This window comes from Neofelis nebulosa, chromosome 14, assembly GCF_028018385.1.
Source record: "Neofelis nebulosa isolate mNeoNeb1 chromosome 14, mNeoNeb1.pri, whole genome shotgun sequence".
Taxonomy (NCBI): Eukaryota; Metazoa; Chordata; class Mammalia; order Carnivora; family Felidae; genus Neofelis; species Neofelis nebulosa.
This window is the reverse complement of record NC_080795.1, coordinates 73,543,735-73,564,589: the sequence shown is the minus strand read 5'-3', so window position 1 is coordinate 73,564,589 and position 20,855 is coordinate 73,543,735. Positions and strand designations below refer to the sequence as shown.

At 44.9% G+C, this 20,855-nt stretch overlaps 1 long non-coding RNA gene across 6 annotated transcripts in view; it reads left to right on the top strand.

The window, feature by feature from the left end:
• LOC131494647 (uncharacterized) overlaps positions 1–20,855 on the top strand; it is a 115,534-nt gene that overhangs the window by 33,719 nt on the left and 60,960 nt on the right. The window contains exon 4 of one of the 6 annotated variants that reach the window (XR_009253522.1): positions 691–780. The exons of the other annotated variants lie outside the window; for them this stretch is intronic. This is a non-coding gene — a long non-coding RNA (uncharacterized LOC131494647). The remainder of the gene's footprint in view (positions 1–690; positions 781–20,855) is intronic. 6 annotated transcript variants of the gene reach the window in all.

Below are 20,855 nucleotides of genomic sequence, written 5' to 3'. Positions count from 1 at the left end.
CGTCCTCTCTCCAAGCATAAAAGGAATGACTGCATCATTTATTCTTGGCAATGAATCAACTGTTTATACGTCAGCCCCAAAGCTGTTTTAGCTGAACGAGATTCTCAAATTCTTTCAGTCGTGAAATGTTAAAAGCTAGATAGGTGCAAGCTGCTGAACGCTAGGTGGTACTGTTCCTCTTCCCTGGGATCCCGGTGACCACACACAGGGTCCCTCTGCTTCCATACTGTGCTGAGTCCTGAGACCCGCCTCTGGTGCCCTGCATAATTTGTTCATTTTGTAAATAAATGCTGCTGTTTCTACTGGGACACAGGAAGATCACTGACACATAAGCATCCCCTCCTGTGCCTTTGCCTGTAATGAATGACCCTGTGGCCTTCCCATCCTTTTCATGGGGATCTAGTGTCCATGGGGCTTCTAATTTCCATCAGCCGATGCCTTCCTTGCTCTAAAAAATTCTACCACTTTCATGCAGATAGTTTTCCGATTTCAAGAAGGTCGAGGCTGCATTTACTGCTTTTTCTCCCCTCATTGCCGTCTCTATTTTCCTTTCTTCCTGTGAATTTTCTTCATTTTGTCAAAAAGTCCTTCTAATGCCACCTTGTGCATTTCTAGCTTTCTCCTAAGGCCCCCTTTAGTCTTCCAGGGATCTCTTCTCAGTCAGTCTTTAAGTTCTGTTCTTCTCCACAGCACATTCTTGGCCCTCAGTGGTCATGCATAATAAGGACACATAGAAGGTGTAGAGGAGTCTAGAGGAGTCAGATGCTGTTGGAGGAACAGGTAAAGTCTACGTGGTGATGATGGTGTTAGAGCTGCACATGGAGGTATTGGGTAGACTTAGTTCTTCTGTGACTTTTGTGTTTCTTTTAAAATGCTGCCCTGCCCTTTTCACAGATGAGAATACTGAGGCCCACACAGGTTTAAGTTCTGAGTTAAGACTGTGAAGCTAGGAAGTAGCAGAACTACTGATTAAGTGACTTAAGTGGGTTCTTCCATCATCCATCCACCCATCATCCATCTATTCATCCACCCATTCATCCTCCCTCCATCCATCCATCTGTCCACCCACCCATTATCCATCCATCTATCCAACCATCCATCCATCCATCCACCGACCCACCATCCATTCATCCATCTATCCATCTGTCCACCCATCCACCCATCCACCCATCCATCTATCCACTCACCCATCACTCATTCGTTAGAAGATTTAAGTCCTGCTTAAGATTGCATAATTAATAAGTAGCAACCCTTCTACTCTTATAACTTTAGTGAGTTGTTTTCGCCATTCAGTCATCCATCCATCATTCATTACATTCATTCATTCATTTCTGCATTCAACACTATTATGTGTTGAATAATATACGCACTAGACATATGACAGTGAGCAAAAAACTAAGTCCCGGGGGGCTTACAATTCGGTGACAGGAGGGGGGGGGAAGCAGACAACAAACAACAACAACCAATACATAGTATGTCAGAGATGATGATGTCACACTCTGATGTGTGTGTGTGCGCACGTGTGTGTGCTCCGTTCATGTGTGTGTCATCTTGGCAGGTGTCAAGGAGGTTAGGGTGGGAAGGACAAACATGTGCCCCAACAATTGTGATATCGACCTTTTCCTCATTAGTCGCCGTATGCTGGGAGGAAGGAGTGAGAGAGGAGTCGGCCAGTGTAGGCCTCCGGAGGCAGGAAGTTGTTCACCATAAACTGCTCTTAGAGAAGAGCCTGGGGAGCATTTATTTTTATTAATTTTTTTAAAAGCAGGCTCCACGCCCATGATGGAGCTTGAACACATGACCCTGAGATCAACAGTCACATGCTCTATCGGTGGAGCCCGTCAGGGACCCCTGGGAATCACTTCTTGACAACAGTGTCTAGGGATGCCTTGGTGTCAGTTAAGCATCTGACTCCTGATTTCGGCTCAGGTCAGGATCTCACGGTTCATGGGATTAAGTCCCACATCATTGGGATTCTCTCTCTCCCTTCTCTCTTCTCTCTCTGCCCCTCCTCTGCTCTCTCAAAATAAATAAGTAAAAAATGTTTTCCTGAGGTGGGTGTGCTTTCACCCTCCCCCCGCCCCCTTTTACTTCAAAATAAAGCGGGAAAAAGGTCTAAGAGTTGAGGTTTCTGTCAGTGGTTCGCACTAAGATTTCAGCATGCCTTGCGGAGGACATTCCTTCACAGATGGCCACGTTACAGAGTGAGGGAAGGGGGGCATCGCTGGCAGAGGAAGCAAATACTTGGGGGGAAAGTCGGTGCAGATAGAAGAAGAAAGGCGAAGGCATCCGAGTGGTAAGAGGAAAAAGCAGTCATGTTGGGGCCATGAAAGTGGGCAGACCTTGATGGCGTTCTAAGGCAAGGAGGGACCATTGGTTGTTTGAAAATTGGGTGCCTCCCTGCTTTACAGATGGACAATCTGACCCAGAAAGCTGGCCTCCAAGCCACTCACTTGACTACTTCTGCTCTTTGGTCCCCAGGATTAGACAAAGGAGAGAGAAGGGTGGGGGAAAGAGGCCCAGATTTCCAGGGAGAGACATAAGGTCGCCTGGTAGATACAGTGCATTACTGGGGCAATCTCCGACACCCCACACTTGGATCCTGAATAATACCTAACGTAGAATCAGCCCAAACATGCAAAACCCTCTGTTTTCCTCTCAGAACACAGGGTGTGGTCACCTGCCATCACTGACGTCAGGCCCCTACCTCGCCATCCGTGCGGTCCAGATTCCTCAAAATTTCTGCTAGTTCCTAGAGACTTGTACTCTGTCTGGTCACGGCTGCCCCTGAGGTTTGGCTTCTGGAAGACTCTTGTCTCTAAATTAGTCTCACCTTCTGGGTTGGTTCTTTACTCTCTGCCCTCACTGACTCTTCTCCACAAACGTGTGTTCCAGTCACACTGGTCCCGCGTGTGACTCTGGAGGAGGGGTTGTCCCTGTTACTACTGCCATGTCACAAACCGCCTGGAACTTAATGATATGAAACAGCAGTAATTTTATTATGGTCATTGTTCTTTAAAAAAATCAGGAATGCGGGCAGTGCCCTGTGGAGAGGGTTTCTCTACTCCCTAGTACGTGAGGCCTCAACTGGGGGTGACAATTTCAGTGGAGTGGAGTAGGGTCGGGGGGTTCCCTGAGTCATCTGCGTGTGACTCAAAGGCTGTGCCCAGCTAGGACTGTCCACTGGGGCGCTTACCCACGGCCTCTTCATGTGGCTAATGCTTCTCACAACAAGGCTGGATTCCAAGAGGGGGGATCTCTAGAGAAACCATTTGAGACAACCCGTCAGAAAACGTAAGATCGATCTTGTGTGATCCAGCCTCTGCTCGGAGCACCCATAAGCCTGCACTTACTCAAGGATGGGGAACATAGACCCCTGCCTCTCAATGGGAGATATGTTAAAGAACTCATGGCCATTTTTGTAACCACCAAAAGAAGGCTATGGTGCAGTGAGGCAATGATAGAAAATTTAATTTTATTCACCCTTACAAGTCTTTAGCCTTCTCTGTTCCCAGGGGTTTCTCCCTGGGCACGTTTCGCCATAGGCTCCTTCCTGCCTCGTTGCTATTCCCGTTACCCACAAATTCCTATTTACTTTTATTCATGCGTCTGTGAGTTCATTCCTGCATTCAACAAATGTTGACTGAGTGCCTCATATGTGCCAGGCTCCATTTCAAATGCTTAGAATTCATCAGTGAACAAAAGGTGCCATAGGTATTTTTCTTTGAGAGGTTGCATTCCAGGCAGAGGGAAACAAAATATAAACATAATAAGTAAATTTCACATAACATTAGGTGGTAGTGCTACAGAAAAAGAAAGTGTAGAACACGGTGAGGGAATATGGCGCTTGAGGGGGGCGAGTGCCGTTTCAGATAGGCGGCCATGGTAGGCCTCGCCAAGAAGGTGGCATTGTAGTGCAGACATGTGGGGGTGAGGAAGTGAGCCAGTGACCTATGTGGGTAGAAATAATCCAGATAGGGGCAATAGATAGTACAGAGGTCCTGAGGCGGGAGTAGGTCTGGAATATCTAGAGAAGGGCAAGGATGCTATAGTAGCGGGAATAGAGAGAGGGAACAAGGTCAAGGGAGTGACAGAGCCCAGATCAGGAAAGGTCTTGCAGGAGGCTAGAGTAAGGACTTTGTAAGAATTCTAAAATTGGGAGCAGAGCAGAGATTTAATCTGACTTAATGTTTAAAAAGGGCCCCTCTGCTTCCTGTGTCCAGAATAGGCCATCGGAAAACAAATGCAGCAGAAGGAAGATGAGTTAGGAGATTATTAAAGCCATTCAGGTGTGAAGAGATGATGGTGCATGTATTTTGGAGGTAGAGCCAGTAGGATGTCCTGACACCGGAGAGTAAAAGAAAGGAGTCACGGGGAGCTTTAGTGGTTTTGGTCTGAGAAATGACAGTGACGGGCTTCCCATGGATTGAGATAAAGAGGGCTGTGTACGAAAGCACATTTTTTTTTGTGGGGAGGGGGTTGGAAAGATGAGGAATCAAGTTTTAGACGTGTTTGGGAAGTCTTGTACAAATCGGTGGAGTTGTGAAGTTGAAAATATGAGTCTAGCGTTCAGAAGACGGGCTTGGGCTGGACATAAGAACTTGTGAGCTGTTGGTGTATGGTTGGTATTTAAAGCCACAAGATGGGATCGGGATCACATGGGAGTGAGTGGAGACAGAAGAGAGAAGGAAATCAAGGGCCAAGCGCACGGACACTTCAGGAAGAACATGTAGGGAGCAAGGAGCAAAGACAACTGAGCAAAAATGATCACCCCTTTAGATACAAACACAAAAGGGTGTGTGGAGTCCTGGAAGCCAAATGAAGAAAGAGGTGTCAAAGTCAAGCAGGAGGAGGTAACCAATGGTGTCAGCTGATGCTGACGGGTCCGGTAAAAAGGCCGAGAACTGACCAGTGGATTAGCAACGCGAGTATCTTTGTGCAGCCATGAAAAGAACACTTTCGTTGAGGGTACCAGGAGTTGAAATCTTGATTGGAATGGATTTAAGGAGAGAAAATGGAGGCAGCAAATATAGTGAACACTTTAAAGGAGGTTTGCTGTAAAAGGAAGCAAGGACATAGAGCACTAGCTGTTGGAGATAAATGGTCTAGAGAAGAGAGAAGTTCCATTAAATAAAGGTGGGAGAGATGTTGTCGAGAGGGATGCGGTCCAGAGCACAAGAGGAAGACTTTGCCTTGGATAGGATTGTGGGAAGCCCATCCATAGTCACCCCCTAGAGGGAAATGCAGATGTGTACGAGGGTGTGGGGTTTCTCATCTGATTACTTCCATTTTCAACACAGAAAGCAAGCTTATCCACTGAAAATGAGCTTAGGAGAGGCAATGACAAAGATTTGGTGAGAGAGTTTTACAATAGTGATCTAGGAGTGTGGAGGAGTGAGTAGAGCAGGGAAGGTTGAGATGATTGCTGAGCAGTGTTAAGGCCCCTTTTGAGTTCCTGGTGTTAGACTGATTGATTGATTGATTGATTGATTGACTGATTTTTCCTGGTCATAGATTTAAATCGACATCAGTCGATTTAACAATTTGACAGTGGTTGGGTGTTTTCTCCCCAGGCATGTTCAGTTGCACAAGGGCAAGCATGAATGGATTGGTTGATTTTTGTGGTTTTTCTAGCGAGTGAAGTGAGGGGTGGTTCAGAGAAGTGAAGGAACCACAGGTCTGTGCTAACTGACTGTAGCATTGAAACTGGTTGGGAGGACAGAATTTTTTTTTTAATGTATTTTTTTTTAATTTTATTAGAGAGAGAGGGGGAGGGAGAGAGGCAAAGGGAGAGAGAATCTTTTTTTCTTTTTTAAAGTGCATATTTATTTTTGGGGGAGGGAGGGGGAGAGAGAGAGAGAGAGAGCGCGCGCGCGCGCGCGCGCGCGCTACTGGGGGAGGGGCAGAGAGTGAGGGAGACAGAGGATCTGAAGCAGGCTCTGTGCTGACAGCAGAGAGCCCCATATGGGGGCTTGAACTCATGAGCCATGAGATCATGACCAGAGCCAAAGTCGGATGCTTAACCGACTGAGCCACCCCGGAGCCTGAGAGAGAGAAAATCTTAAGCAGGCTCCGCACTCGGCATGGAGCCAGACTTGGGGCTCAATCCCACGACCCTGGGACCATGACCTGAGCCAAAATCAAGAGTCAGATGGGTGCCCCTGGAGGAGGACAGAATGTTAAGGGCTGAAAGTCAATGGGAGGGTCAGTGGAGTGGACACTGTGGAGGGGGAGGGGGAGGGATTGGATGAGTGAGTGGAACTTACAAGGTGGTGGTCGGAGGGTGGAGGCATGAACTAATCGGAGTTGTTCATTATGGGTGATGACGAGGTTGAGGATGAGCTCCTAGGCTTGAGTAATGAAGATGGGATGGGATCATTGGAGGAGAGACTTTCACGAAACTAAGAAACCAGTATGTTGGGGGGGATCATCTGGATACACCCTGAAGGCGCCAAGGGTTGAGTTCTCCTGTCCTGTAGGCACATCTCTTAGCACCATTTATCCTATAACAAATGTTCTAGGCATATACTTCTTATCTTATTTGCCTGCTTATCTAGGGATGGGATATGTGTTTGTGGAGTTGAAGGACTACGTGGTGGTTGGTTTCACCAGTGCCTGCCTTTCCCGAGTCTGCTCACATGTGATCACCGAGGCTCTCCAGCACAGGGTCCACTCTGCTTGCTGCAGCCAACTCCTCACCACGCCTCTGCTCTGGGTTCCAACCCATTGAGAAGAGATGAGGAGCCAAACGGTGGTCTCACCACTAGCTTTAATCACGTAGGACGAATAATTCCCTAGCAAAGGATGAGACATTGTGTCTTTGTGTGCCAACTATTCTGGGTTGTGTCTCAGGGTATTTCTGGATGAGAACAACGTTGAAGTGTGTAGACTGAGAACAACCAAAAGCCTGAATTGATCAGAAGGAGTAAGAAAGAATTCTTTCTGCCAGACAGTCTTTGAGCTGGGATATTGGTCATTTCTTGCCTTCAGATTCAGACTCGGATTGGAACTTATACCACTGGGTTTCCTGATCCTCGTGCCTTCGGACTCAGACTGAAACTGTACAACTGGCATCCTGTATTTCCCCTTGCTGACTGCAGCCTCTATAATCTCAGCCTCTATAACATGTGAATCAATTCTTTCAAATAAACCTCTCTCTTCCTCTGCCTCCCACCTTCCTCCAAATCGAAAAGTAAGGACCTGCCCATGGATTGGATCTGTACCCTTATCCATCCAGGTGTGTGGAGACTTGTTAATCTTGTCTCACAACCCATTCTCAGACAGAAAAAACAACAAAGAGGATGGAAGAAAAAGTTAGAAAATAGATCTTTCTGGTCTAAAACATATCATGCTCTTTCTAATCTCCCAACCTCCTGTGGAGGGAGAGATTGACCAGATCAGATGAATTTTCTCCAACATTTCTGGAGTTGGGGGCAAAAGCGAAATTCTCCTTGTCAGCGTATGGACCTAAGTAGGAAAGTAGGCTGAGAGGTAGTTAATGTCTTCCTGCCTAAGGATAGAGGACATTGACAACTCTATGTTCAGATGGGGTATGGATTGATTCTGGGGCCCTACTTGGTGCCTACCGCATTTCACATGCATGCCAATTATGTTGTCACAGCACCCCTTTCCCCAGCCAATCACAAACACGTTTCTGTCCCAGAGTTCTGACTCCATGATAGATACTCACGGTCCAAGGGGACAAGGCTGTCATGGGCCAATGCACACGGGGCTGTGGAGAGAGGCCCACTCTGCCTGCATAGGGCCAAGTGATCGAGTCACTGCAACATTTTCGTACTTCAAAGATGATTACGTGTGTGTTGTCTCACTTGATCCCTATGCCAGCATGGTGAGAAACTGACATGCATTATCCTGTCTGTCAAAATAATATTCATGATGACAATTATCAAGAGGTAGAAGAAGGAAGGCAGAAAGGGAAAGAATGTTGAGATACAAAATTCCTACACAATAACTGTATCACACCGGCATCGTAAATGTATTTCTTGAGATACAGTGCCTCTCCACAAACTATTCTGTTGCTTTGTATTTCATATAATATCTCATGCTTATAAGAAGAGGTTTTGTGACTTTTTTAGGAGTATTGAAGAAAAGCTAATCTTCACAAAATAGTGAGTCAGTGAAATGGTAAACATAAAAAATGTGGAATTAGCTCCAAGGTCTGTGAAGCTTTTTGCAAGAAGCTGATCTAATGAGCCAAAATGACCTTCTTAGTTTTCTGTCATTTTCCCCAAGATGCTAATGTTTTAGATCTATGTGTAAATGTTACATGGGCTCTATCATTAGGTAGATATTTGCTCCTGGATGATAAAAAGGTACATTTTTCTCCCGAATTTAATTTGATTCTATTGCAACCATGGGCAGTGAGGAACAGCCCTTGGAGATGGGTGTTGCCAAGTGTTCTTATGAATGTGACATCTTGTTATATGGGGAAAAATTGCCAACAGTCTTAAAAGTAATAGACACAGAATGGAAAATATTAAAGGCCATCTCTCAGACTATAGTATTTGCTAGTAAAACTCACAAACTCTTAGAGCTTAGAAAGTTCCATACTCCGTTCTCTGGTTTGCTCCAGCAGCTTTCCAGACCTCTTTCAAATGTTGAACTCACTCTGGGGCGCCTGGGTGGCTCAGTCGGTTAGGCGTCCGACTTCAGCTCAAGTCATGATCTCGCTCGCGGTCCATGAGTTTGAGCCCCGCGTCTGGCTCTGTGCTGACAGCTCAGAACCTGGAGCCTGTTTCAGATTCTGGGTCTCCCTCTCTCTCTGACCCTCCCCCATTCATGCTGTCTCTCCCTGTCTCAAAAATAAATAAACGTTAAAAAAAAAAAAACGTTGAACTCACAAACATAAATATCCCAGCACAAAAGTATAGAAGTTTTTCGTCTGCCATTCTGCATGCCTAGGATGATGTGTCCATCCTGGATTATCACCTGCAAATGGTCCAGCGTTCAATACAAAGGTATAATGGGGCAATAACTCCATGTTTTCTCTTTGCTTCTCTGTGTCAGCCATCAACTTTGCAAAAGTCCGTGGTCAGCCCTTGTTCTCTCTTCTCCCTTAATGTGTTTGAAGCAGCGCTATGTGTTTGGCCTGAACGGTTTCATTTTCTTCTTGGGCACGCAGGAAGACCATATTTCCAAGTTTCCCTTGCAAGTACATTAAGACTCTGTGTCCAAGTTCCACAAGTCAGAATGTATGCAGAAGTGTTGTATGCTATGTCTGGCTGTATACCCTTCCTGCTCATGGGATCCTTTACACACTCCTTCTCTTTTGTGACAGTTCTAAAGACCAATTGTTGAAGATGGTCGTGCCACAAGGTGCGTGAAGCCTGGATACATAAATGACTGTGTGGATCAGGGCTCCCTGTCTACCATATTGGACTACAAGGTGAGCAAGGGAAAGTGGTTATTGTATTAATCTGCTGGCTTGTTTCTTGTTACAGTGGTTAGCCAATCCTAATTAATTTAATATTGCACCCCTCTCGTTGGTATTGTACTACATATTTGGACTAACAAATTCATAGGGACCCATTTACTCTGGGTAACAGCCTTCTGATTTTAAATGTTTATGTATTTATTTTTGAGAGAGAGAGAGAGAGAGAGAGAGAGAGAGAGAGAGAGGGAGACACAGAATTCGAAGCAGGCTCCAGGCTCTGAGCTGTCAGCACAGAGCCTGACATGGGGCTCAAACCCACAAACCGTGAGACGGTGACCTGAGCCAAAGTCAGACCCTTAACCGACTGAGCCACCCAGGTGTCCCAAGCCTTCTAATTTTAAACATATGAAAAATCTGACCAAACCTAATAGCTATTCGAGTCATCTGGGTCAAAGATGGGAGCTTGGCATGTCGCCTCACCAATAGAGTACCAGCATCTGAGTTCTCTTTCTTGGAAATAATCTGGGGCATAGGTGCTCAACCATTAAAGACCTTCAGAAACAGTAAGTAGAAAACTGTGGAAGGTAGGTCACCAGTGATAAAAGAACCTACAGCAGAAACTATTTTTATCTTTGCTGTTTGCTTTTCCCTTGTGACAAGTATTTTCCTAATTGAAAGACTGCCTCTTCTTTTATCGAAGTGACAGGTGGTTAGGATTGTTACATTTTCTTTTGGCAAACCTCATAGAGAAGATGCAAATCCTCATGATTTGGAGCTGGGGATTGCACTAAATATAAAGATATGGTCGTAAGCCTTAGCAGCCACAAATAGATACAACCTCCTACCACCACCCTTCCCTAATCCTTCACCTGTGATTCAGTAATACCCAATTACTTGGAGTTTCCCCAAGAACTCCGTAGGCTCATGCCTCAGCATCTTGGTTCATTATGTTCTTTCCACCTTCCTGATTCAGGGGGTGCCTACTTGTCCTTCAGCCCTCGGATTGGGCAGTATCCCCTTCAGGGAGCCCCCTCTGACCTCCAAGCCAACAAAACCTTTTTACATTTTTCCTTTTGTGCTCTCATGGCATCTGTAGTTAACTACTATTGTAAAAGTTATCAGTCCTCATGATAAATAATCGTCTTTCCAGGAGGCTAGAAACTAGCCCTGGGGTACAGGGTTCCTGTTTTATTTATCGCTGCATTCCTAGGACTGGCAAATATCTGGCTTATTGAAAGTGCTCAGTAAATTCTTACTGAATCGAATTGAGCTGACCAGGTAACAGAAGTCCCAGAAACAGAACAATTTTAAACGTGGTGTGTGATCTATGGACAGGGGAACCTACGGCATGGGGCAATCGGAAGAACACGACACAGAGGTGTAGCTGCGAGGTCTCTATTATGTAAAGAGGGGCTCATCTTGATCCCAAACTACAGTCATGCTGTGATGAGATGTAACTGCCATGTCCAAAGATCTCTGGAACATGCCCACGAGCATTGTAAAGTCAGCATGGACTAGGAGCCTCTTGGGGAAGATACTCTGAGCAAAGACAGGGTTTGGACAAAGGATTTTGTCTGGAATACAGTGGTTTATACAGGAGTGCAAGGTCATTTTGAAAAGTGCCCATGTCTGCCACTGAGCTTGTTCATGACCTACCTACCACGCTCTTGCCTGATCCTAAGAAGAGGGGACTGAGGATAAAACCTGAAAGAACTGTTCCAGCAAAGCACCATACGATGTGGAGTCCCTAAGGTAGTGCTGTTTGTAGGCTGCTGTGGTGGAGAGTTGCGTGGGGACTGGGAATTTTCCCGGTCCCGACTTACTCCCGAGCACAGCACAGACCCAGCCACCTGGGAGCTAGTCGAACTAGCTTTTATCTCAAATGGAGGCGTGGGTGTTAGTGGGTATTTAGCGGGTATTAACAGAACCACAGAAGACATCAGGCAGCTCCATGATGGTTCCAGGGCCAGAATCAACAGGAGATATCAGAGCAAGGGGAACAAAGGAGGAAGAACGTGGTGGGTCCACACGGTAGGGCTGGAGGACTTGTTTGCAAAGATCTGAGGCAACCTCAGTGACCCCCAGGAATCTGGTGTGGGGGGCAATTTGAATTAGATGGCGTCTTACCATAATTTGTGAAATAGAAGTACACGACTTTATTAGCGTTAGGACAATCGTGTTTTAACCGCAATGCTGGCACGGCCTGGGGAAACCCAGGTTACATTTTAAGTAAGTGGGATGCATCTCAATCAGCAATATTGTATTTACCCAAGGACCGGGTGGGACATTACAACCACGAGCAGCGATTGTAAATGATCCATGAAGACTGGGCAACATGGACAAAGTGAGGGAAAGGGGCAATTTAAAGTCCATTTCCATGAAAGGAGAAAAAGGTTAGTGTGGCGTGATGTAGGTCCATCAACATGTCATACCGTGAAACAAATAAACAAACAAACTGAATCTATCACCAGAAATCAATTCCTAGGCAGCCATAAGAACACAGGGTTTGGGGTGAAAAAGCCCTGTGGCTTTGTGAGAATCGATACATCAAACTAGTCTGTTTTCTTTCTGTGACAGAGTGATAGAAAAATTGAAACAGAGCATATATTTGGACTTTGCTGAGACTTTTTATTTATTTATTTATTTATTTATTTATTTATTTATTTATTTTTTAACGTTTATTTATTTTTGAGACAGAGAGAGACAGAGCATGAACGGGGGAGGAGCAGAGAGAGAGGGAGACACAGAATCGGAAGCAGGCTCCAGGCTCCGGGCCATCAGCCCAGAGCCCGACGCGGGGCTCGAACTCGCGGACCGCGAGATCGTGACCTGAGCTGAAGTTGGCCACTTAACCACCTGAGCCAACCAGGTGCCCTGAATAGAAGTATTCTTACCATTAGGATCCCTGGCATTTTTTTAAAGTTTTTATTTATTTTTTGAGACAGAGAGAGACAGAACATGAACGGGGGAGGGGCAGTGAGAGAGGGGGACACAGAATCGGAAACAGGCTCCAGGCTCCGAGCCATCGGCCCAGAGCCCGACGCGGGGCTCGAACTCGCGGACCGCGAGATCGTGACCTGAGCCGAAGTCAGACGCTTAACCGACTGAGCCACCCAGGCGCCCCAAAGAGACTTTTTATTTCTTTTGAGGAGAACTTCTCTGCAGTAAGGAGGATAATTCAGCAGACATTTTTGGAATGCTTAGTGCATATGGTAGGTAACAGATATATTGTGATAACCCTCCTTCATCTGTGAGACACGGAGACTCTTGTAGGGGCAGAAAGACATGGGCAGGATTAAAAACTCAAGGTTAACGGGCTTTAATCCAGTCATGTGCAAAGGACTATCGTGGCACAAATCTAGAGCCCCTAGAACTTTCTGAGGAGGTCTCAGAAACCTCTTTTACTAAGGAAAACCTTGAGTAATCGTTAGGAATTTGATCAGAGAACAAGGGGAAAGGATTGGAGAGTTAGGGAAACAAGCATGTGTCTCTAATACTTAGAACACTCACAAGAACACGCAAGGGCTGCCAAAGGCCCCCTGGAGAACATCGCCATTTTCCTCCAAGTCCTAAGAGTTCCATCTTTGCATCTAGAGGAACGGCCATGGTTTTCAGTTCGAGAAAGTAAAGTGGGTGTGGCCAGTAAAATACAAAACAAAGAAACCACCCTCATATGAAGTATTGCCCTGGACTTCTTTGAGCATTTGATTTCCACTGCAATCCTACAACTCCAAGCAAGCAATCAGTCAACTTTGCAGAGGATAGCTTCTCATACAAGTCTTTCTTGGCTGGCTCATTGATGAGCTCTTCCTTCCTTGCAAGCAAATGAAAAAATATGATAGCATACATTTCAGCCAACCAAGGAATAACTGCCAGGGGTCACTTCTTATGACGGCCATCTGAGTTTGCAGAAATGACATAAATGATGTAAAGACATTAGTTGAAGATGTTGGTGTCAAGGGATATAAATACATATATCATCCTGCCACTGGAGCCCTGGCCTCTGCATTTCCTCTTACGCTGTATTTTGAGGGACAGATGGCAGAAGTACTGAGTCCTGTACGGTAACAGCTGGAACAGGGTCACGTGGGCAAGACACCAGCAATCCATGACAAGTGGGGACATGGCTTTGCTGTGTGTTTAATTTTTTTTAATTGCACTGATTTATTTTTGAGAGACAGAGGGAGACAGAGTGCGAGCAGGGGAGGGGCAGAGAGGGAAGGAGACACAGAATTCGAAGCAGGCTCCAGGCTCTGAGCAAGCGTTCAGTGCAGAGCCCGATGTGGGGCTCAAATTCACAAACGGTGAAGTCATGACCTGAGCTGAAGTCGGACACTTAACCGACTGAGCCCCCCAGGCGCCCCATTTGTTGTGTGTTTAACATTTCTGTTGTAACAACGGTCTTTAGCTAAAAATAATATAATTCCTTTAGCTTAAATGATTGAGGTGGTTAGGGTTACTTGAGTTACTTGAGTTACTCCTAGGAGGAAAAGTAAATCCACATAGTTTAAAAGGAAGTGAATAGGTTCAAACTAACATTGGGACCTTGAGTTACTCCTAGGAGGAAAAGTAAATCCACATAGTTTAAAAGGAAGTCAAATAGGTTCAAACTAACATTGGGACCTAATCCTTTGGCCGGCGTATCCTGAATGAATTCAACATCATACCCTAAGGGGTCAGGAAATGCAAGGTAACTGAAGAATCTGCAGTGAATTTGCAGAGAATACAATCAAATCATCTGTGTACGTCACGCTGAATCGTTATGTGTGGGCAGGACACGGTGTATGGGAGATGGAAGCAACGAGGTGAGAAAAAGTCTGAAACAGCTGGATTATGGAGGTCCTATGGAGCTACACCATTCTGGGTCTCTTCCAAATCCTGGTCTTGATTAAATCTTCCTTTTACTGTGTTCCATTGCTTTTGTTCGTTTGCTTTGTTTATTTATTTTGAGAAAGAGAGAGAGAACATGCAGGGAAGGGGCAGAGAGAGAGAGGGGGTGAGAGAGAATCCCAAGCAAGTTCCACGCCATCAGTGCAGAGCCCGACGCGGGGCTCCATCTCATGAACCGTGAGATCATGACCTGAGACGAAATCAAGAGTCTGACGCTCAGCCCGCTGAGTCACCCAGGTGCCCCTGTGTTCCATTGTTTTTGATGCCTTCATTTGTTCGTTATGTATTCATTTCTTTTTTTTTTTTTAATTTTTTTTAAGTTTAGTTATCTATTTTGAGAGACAGGGAGCGAGCGGGAAAGGGGCAGAGAGGAGGAGAGGGGGGATTCCAAGCAGGCTCCCCGCTGGCAGCATAGAGCCCGACGCGGGGCTCGAACTCACAAACCGTGAGTTCATGACCCGAGCTGAAGCCAAGAGTCGGACGCTTAACTGACTGAGCCACCCAGGTGCCCCATTATATATTCATTTCTTAAGCCTTTTTTGTTGATATAAAACATGTATATAGAAAAGTGCAAAACTTGAGGAATTTTGAGAAGTTGGGTGGGGCCCATGTAAACATCATCAAGATGAAGAAACAGAACCGGAAAAGCACCCCAAAGCTCTCTAGAACTCTCTTAGTTATTACCCCTCACGAAGAACAATCACAGTCCTGGCCTCTAATGCCATCCATTAAATTATCTTTCTGTGAAAGGAATTGCACAGTATGTGCTACCGTATCTCTGGTTTCTCTTGTTTCGGGTTATGTTTGCGAGGCTCATCCATGTCGTTACGCGGAATCACAGCTCACTTGGTCTCACTGCTGTACGATATTCCAGTACATAAACACGGCAGTTTGTCCACTCCACTATGGCTGGGCATGCGATCCGTGTCGAGCTTTTGGCTATCATGAAGCGTCCTGCCGGCGCGTATTTGTTTTCCTGTGTACACGGAGGCATTTCTGCCACGTACATGCCTAGGAACGGACCTGCGAGATTACTGGCTCTGTGCGTGTTCCACGTCAACAGATACTGCTAAAGTAGTTTCCAAAACGGGTGTGCCACTTACGGCCCCGAGAGCAGTATATGAGAGCCATTTATTCTTTAATGAATTTGTCACATCTTTATGCAAGTCTGTGCTATACATGATGTTCATCTGGGCACTGTGGGGCAGGAGGAAAAGAAAATGAGGTAGGTACCTGTCCTCAAGGAGCTTAAAATTTAGTCGGAGACCCAGACACCCAAGCAGTTAATAACCAGGTCATGTGGAGGGAACTAACTGCCTTTTTTTTTTTTTTTAAGTTTATTTATTTATTTTTGAGAGAGAGAGAGAGGGCGCACGAACAGGGGAGGGGCAGAGATAGTGGGAGAGATGAGAGAGAGAAGCTTAAACAGGCTCCGCACTCAGCACAGAGCCTGATGCAGGGCTCAATCCCACCACCGCGAGTTCATGACCTGAGCTGAAACCAAGAGCCAGACGCTCAGCCAACTGAGCCAGCCAGGTGCCCCAGGAACTAACTGCTTTGAAAGAGGTACAGCAACGTGGAGGGGAGAGGCCCCTCAGAGAAGATGAAAACAGTAGCTCACCTTTTCATGGAGCGCTTGGCTGTTTGCCTAGCACTTTTCATATGTGGTATTTTATTCACTATTTACAGCTCAGTACGGGCATAACTCTGATTCTTTTTATTTATTTATTTATTTATTTATTTTCAACGTTTTTTATTTATTTTTGGGACAGAGAGAGACAGAGCATGAACGGGGGAGGGGCAGAGAGAGAGGGAGACACAGAATCGGAAACAGGCTCCAGGCTCTGAGCCATCGGCCCAGAGCCTGACGCGGGGCTCGAACTCGCGGACCGCGAGATCGTGACCTGGCTGAAGTCGGACGCTTAACCGACTGCGCCACCCAGGCGCCCCGCTCTGATTCTTTTTAAATGAAGAAACAGATTCAGCGGTCAGACGATTTCTCATGGTGTAGCCGGTGGGTGGTGGAGTCCATATTATCTACAAGGGCCTACGAAGGCAGTTCTCATATACTTGCTCTATGCATATACTCTGTTGTCTCAACAAGACACCTTGTGCAGCACCTGGCTGGCTCAGTTGGAAGAGTCCCCCCAAGGGACTCTCGATCTTGGGGTTGTGAGTTCGAGCTCCCTATTGGACATAGAGCCTACGTAAAAAAAAGAAGGCACCTGCTGAGAATCATCTGGAAGCAGAAGGTAAGCGTGTCATGAGGTGGAAAAAGCATAAAAGATCGAACCATACAAGTTAGATTTCATGCACTAGGTTGAGATATCTTAGCTTTCTACGAGATCTCTTTTCTTCTCCATAAGAAGAGAACGACAGGAATGACTGCTTCAAAGAACAGTTGTGAAAAGTAGACGCGTTAATGCTTGATATGTAGTTGATGGAATTGCCAACAAATGGCATTCCAACCTGAATTTGTTGAACCTGACCAAAGACAGATTCTTTCCAATTAATATCGAACTGGGTGCAAAATAAATGCTCGGTGGTCATTAATTCAGTGACTCACTGGCTGCACTGTCAAGGGAGAGTGAATTTTTTTTTGTTGTTCTTTTCTGGAGGCTTATGGAAAAGAACAGACAAGGATTTTTCTGGTTTAGCGTTTGAGTTGGAAGATGACAAAATGATCTCTTGTGTCCCTTCTCCAGCCCCCAGACTTGATGATTCAGAACCATTTCAGAGAAATATGATTCCATTGTAGCCGATTTCTTTAATTAGTGATTCTGCAAGCTTTCTGTGTACCCCTCCCCCCCCCCATTATGGTTCTATACTGGGGAACTTCAGATTACATAGTTCTTTCAGAAGCTTTATTGATTTTTTTAATTGAATCTTTACAGAATTTTTTGGTTCGCACACATAAAAACAAGCAGTGAAGTGCAATTTGTCTTCCGTTTTTAATCTTTACCGAGCATGGGAAAGGAAAGAAAAAAATATTTTATGAAAGTAATAAGCTTTCCTGAGGCTCTTGCTAAGGGATTTATTTTTCTATTGTTCTGGAGAAAAAGCACATTCCTCCTAATATAACTGGCCATTTGACTGCTCATTCCAGAGCCAGATCTGTGGACCTTTATTATACCTTCTTCAAGAACTTTAGAGAAATCGACATTATATCAATCTCTGTGTCTCCTGCCTGCTAAGGATCCCTGGTCCCCAGGCACAGAGGTAGCAGACATTTCCCTTTGACCAGTTTCCAGACTTCATGCTAATGGAAACCACGGTTTGGTGCTTTGACTCCATGCACTGTGTCCATTTGCAGAGTCATGGGACCGATGCTCCCTGCTGAATCCTGGATGCCAGATGCAGAGCCAAGAGCCTCTGAAACACGCTTTAGGAGTTTGCAGGGAGGAGCTGCCAAAGTCTGTTTATCCAGCTCAGGGACAAGATTTTACTACCCAACGTGGTTTCTGCCAGATTTGGGGTCTCATCTTATATTTGTTCCCTGTGGATGCCAGTTACCACAGACTGAGTGGCTTAAAACAACCGTAATACATTCCATCATAGCTGGGGAGACCAGGAGTCCAAAAATGAAGGTGTCGGCAGGCTACCCGCCTTCCAGAGGCTCTAAGGAAAAAAATCCCTTCCTGCTTCTTCTGGCCTCTGGGGGCTCCAGGTACTGCCTGGCTTTGGAAAACAGCGTCATCTCTGCTTCTGTCTTCACGTGGCCTTTTCTCTGTGTTTCCTCTTCTGTCTCTTACAAGGACTCTTGTCATTGGATGTAGGGCCTGCCTGCATACTCCAGGACGATCTCATCACGAGACCCTTAATTACATCTGCAAAGACCCTTTTTACGAATAACGTCACATTCCTAGATGCTGGACGTGGACGTATCTTCTGTGGGGGGCACCACTCAAACCACTTTAGATCAGAGAAAAGGTAAATATGGTAAGGTGCAGGTTGTGTGTTGTGTATGGTCTGCAGGGAAACGAGTCCAGAATTGTATACTGGCCAGGGAGGAAACTCTGATTCTTCTCATGCCTCCCATTTATGCACTGTTTTCAGTATTTCTCACAAGCACGTCATTTCCTAACGTGTGACACCTATGATGAGAGGGGAGATGTTTTTAAGCTATAGATAGCCATTTTTAAAAATTTAATAGTTGTGTACTAACTTTCTATTGATGATTGTGATGTAAAGTTTCCTTTTAAAATGATATTATTTAGCTAAAAAAAATCACAAGTCAGGCTATAGAAAAATCTAAAGAAAATATTAGGAAAAAGTAAAAATAAGGAAAAACCATGAGGTGGTACCTTAGTCACTGAAGTTGGACAAACACTGAATTATCTCATTCACCTTAATCTTTGTTAGTTTCTTTTTCTTTTTCTTTTCTTTTCTTTTTTAACTTTTTAAAGTTTACTTGAGTAATCTCTATACCGAATCTGGGGCTCAAACTCAACCTTGAGATCAGGAGTCACACATTCTTCCAACTGAGCCAGCCAGGCACCCCAAACTTAATTAGTTTCATTAAAAAAGTGAATGATATAGGGTGTCTGGGTGGCTCAGTTGGTTAAGCATCTGACTCTTGATTTCTGCTCAGGTCATGGTCTCATGGCTTGTGAGGCAGAGCCCCGTGTTGGGCTGTGCACTGAGTGTGGAGCCTGCTTGAGGTTCTCTCTCCCCCTTTCTCTCTGTCCCACCCTCACTCACACTCTCTCTCTCAAAATAAGTAAATAAGCTTTAAAAGTAAATAAATAAAAAATGAATGATATCAGTACTATTATGTTCATTTTACAAATACATCGAGGGCGTACGCTGTTTAAACATGGTAGATGAAATACTGTTTGCCTTCTGGCCACTAAAATTAGAGTAAAAAAAGATCTGACCCACGAAGGACCAAGAGCACATAAACAGAGATGACGTAGGGATGCCAACGAAAATTCAGAAGATGGATAGCAGATGGCGAGTGTATCTGGGGGGCCATATCAGAGAGAGCTGAATGCTAAGTATCCATAAAGGAGGAAGCCAAGGCACAGGTTAATTTGTGCAGTTGAATCCTGGCTGGAACAGCTTGGGAAGTATAAGCCACAGATAGACTCTCTCTCTGCTCCTCCCCTCTTCACACGCTGTCTCTCTCTCAAAAATAAATAAAGATTAAAAAAAAATTTTTTTTTTTTAAAAAGGGGTGCCCGGGTGGCTCAGTCGGTTGAGCGTCCAACTTTGGCTCAGGTCATGATCTCAGGGTTCGTGAGTTCGAGCACCATGTCGGGCTCTGTGCTGACAGCTCAGAGCCTGAAGCCTCCTTCGGATTCTGTGTCTCCCTCTCTCTCTGCTCCTCCCCTGCTCACATGCTGTCTCTCTCTCAAAAATAAATAAAGATTAAAAAAAAATAAAAAGAAAATAAGCCACAGATAGATAAACTGGTAGCAAAACAGTAAGATTGGTTAAAAGTGTTTTCTTACTTTTCTTTTCTCCTTTCTTTCTTTTCTCCTTTCTTTCTTTCTTTCTTTCTTTCTTTCTTTCTTTCTTTCTTTCTTTCTTTTCTTTCTTCATTCTAGAATTATTTGGATTGTTACATTTCCCTCCTTCCTAGCCAAAGACAGTTAGTGATATACTCTCTGGGGGTATTTAACCAGAGGACTTAACCCTGGAATATCAGGCCTGACTGAATTCAAGGATGCTGGTCTGAGACAAGAGGAATTACATGAAAGTTTTCATCCTAAACAGTAAGACCTCAGTCTGCTCCCCACTTAGCTGTGAGAACGCTGACAGCTGGGCTTATTTCTCTCAGGCAGGAGATTGGGGAATTTATCTCTGGGAAGACTGTCTGCCACAATAACTTAGAGACAGTGACAGTTGGCGGTCCCACGTGGAAAGTCCAGGCCCTTTTCCGTTACCCTGTTGAAGGCTACCACCCAATAAGCTTTGCCCAGTTACCTTTAGTGCCTCATTCTTCAAGTGAATGAACAGCCAAAGATCACCAGGTTTTAAGAAAAGCTCAGACTAAAAGAGGCACAAGAAGAAAAGTGAAACTTGGAGAAAATAGTCAATTCAAGGAGGAGAGGAAGTTTAAAAGAAGCAAAAGTCATAAGTTAATATTCTCAGAGAAATAAGTAAATCAACACATCCATGAAATAAGAACAGCATGCTTTGAAAAGCTAGAAGTTAAAATGAGAAATCCGAAATAAAAACTCCGAGAATAAGATTGCAAAATAAAGTTGAAGGAGTTTTCCAGAAACTAGAGTAAAAAGAAAATAAGAGGAAATTAGAAAAGATAAGAAAATAAGTGGAGTTAGACCAGCAAGTCCCAAATATGAATGATAGAAAGTTCAGAAAAGGAAGTGAGAAATAGAGATGAGGAATTTACTCAAGAAAAGTTTAATACATTTCCTAGAAAGGATGAGTTAATATTCCAGATTGAAAGTGATCTGGGTTCTTAATTTTTTTAACATTTATTCATTTTTGAAAGACACAGAGCACGAGTGGGGGAGGGGCAGAGAGAGAGGGAGACACAGAATCTGAGCCATTAGCACAGAGCCCAACATGGGGCTCAAACTCATGGACTGTAAGATCATGACCT